The 1,876-nt window shown below is 43.1% G+C and overlaps 1 non-coding gene across 1 annotated transcript; it reads right to left on the reverse strand.

Annotated features, from left to right (window-relative positions):
* Nucleotides 1–1,428: 1,428 nt before the first annotated feature.
* LOC114816307 lies at nucleotides 1,429–1,566 on the reverse strand. Its single transcript, XR_003764070.1, has one exon. It is a non-coding gene; the product is annotated as a small nucleolar RNA SNORA7 (small nucleolar RNA).
* Between the last annotated feature and the right edge of the window lie 310 nt (nucleotides 1,567–1,876).

The raw sequence follows: 1,876 nt of genomic DNA on the forward strand, positions 1-1,876 counted from the left end.
ATAAATTTGTATTTTTCTTCTACATTTATGAAATCTCTGACATTCTTGCACCACTCTGGGATAACTCTCAGGAGAGAAAACAGAAGCAAAGCTCTATTGTCTACAGAGCATGAACCTGGCTTCTGTCACATAAATGGCTTTTCGATGCCTGTTCTCCTCCCTACTTAGACTGTGACTGAAGACTGTCCCATGTGGAACTGAGGATGTACCCGATCTGATTAACTTGTAGCTACTCCAGGGCTTAGAACAGTCCTCGACACATAGTAAATGCTTTGCAAATTCCATAGTAATAATAATTTTAAAATGGTTGTGAAGACCAAATGAAGGAAATTCACTTCCTGAAACAATTTCTGAGAACTGGATAACTCAGTGAAACACTGAGACACTTCTATATAGTGCAGAAAAGCCAAGGGATGATAGGAAAGTATGTCTCCATCAGTTTTAAATTTTGGGTCTTTTAAGGTTCTGTCCTGTATGCGTGGTACTGTCCTCTCACTTCTTCCACTCCTACTCCCTTGGAGAAAATCCCCATTCTCAGTTGGATCAGTGCCTCAATCGATCAATCTTATTTACTGAATTCTTACTGTGTGCAGACCACTGTACTAAGCATTTGGAATGGCGAAATATACAGAGTTGCAAGATACCTTCCCTGCTCACAAGTAGCTTACATTCATTAAATCAGTTGTATTTATTGAGTGCTTACTGTGTGCAGAATACTGTACTAAGCTCAAGGGAGAATACAATGTAACAGACATATGCCCTGCCCATAATGGGCTTACAGTCTAGAGTGGGGAGACAGACATTAAAATAAGTTATTCATATGTACATAACTGGTGTGGGGCTGACGGTGGGCTGAATTAATGGGTACAAATCTAAGTGCAAGGGTGATATGGAAGGGAGAGGGAGGGGAAATAATAATAATAACAGTATTTGTTAGCGCTTACTATGTGCCTGGCACTGTTCTAAGTGCTGATATAGGTCCAAGGTAATCAGGTTGTCCCACATAGGGCTCACAGTCTTAATCCCCATTATACAGATGAGGTAACTGAGGCACTGAGAAGTTAAGTGACTTGCCCAAAGTCACACAGTTATTAAGTGGAGGAGCCGGGATTAGAACCCACAACCCCTGACTCCGAAGCCTGTGCTCTTTCCACTAAACCACACTGCTTCTCTGAGGGTTTAGTTGGGGAAGACCCCAGATTACTTGTTTTACATCTTCACATCTTTTCCGGCCCATAGCGACACCACCGACACATCTCTCCCAGAACTCCTTGCTCTCCATCTGCAATCATTCTGGTAGTGTATCCATAGAGTTTTCTTGGTCAAAATACAGAAGTGGTTTACCATCGCCACCCTACGCGCAGTAAACTCGAGTTTCCGCCCTCGACTCTCTCCTGTGCCGCTGCTGCCCAGAATGGGTGAGTTTTGACTTGTAGCAGATTGCCTTCCACTCGCTAGCCACTGCCCAAGCTAGGAATGGAATGGGTAGGCCTCTGCTTGACTCTGCCTCCCATAGCCAAGACTGGTAGAGTATTGGAAACTCTTCAGGTGCAACCCTGAGAGGGGCTCAGATTACTTACTCATCTGCAAAATGGGGATGAGATACCTGTTCTCCCTTCCCCTTAGAATAGGAGCCCCATAAGGACAGGGACTGTGTCCACTCTGATTATCTGGTATCTGCTCCAGTGCTTAGTACAGTGCTTGACACACTGAAGGCACTTAAATATTGCAATTATTATTAGGCAGGATCCCCTAGAGATCCAGCAGACTATATGTAGTATCCTAATAAATTGTGAAAAAGCTTATTTTTGAGACCAATTTTTTTAGAGATATTAAAGTACGTGCACACTTAGTAAAGGGAAGCTAAGATTGTTAT

Source organism: Ornithorhynchus anatinus, chromosome 13, assembly GCF_004115215.2.
Source record: "Ornithorhynchus anatinus isolate Pmale09 chromosome 13, mOrnAna1.pri.v4, whole genome shotgun sequence".
Lineage (NCBI taxonomy): Eukaryota > Metazoa > Chordata > Mammalia > Monotremata > Ornithorhynchidae > Ornithorhynchus > Ornithorhynchus anatinus.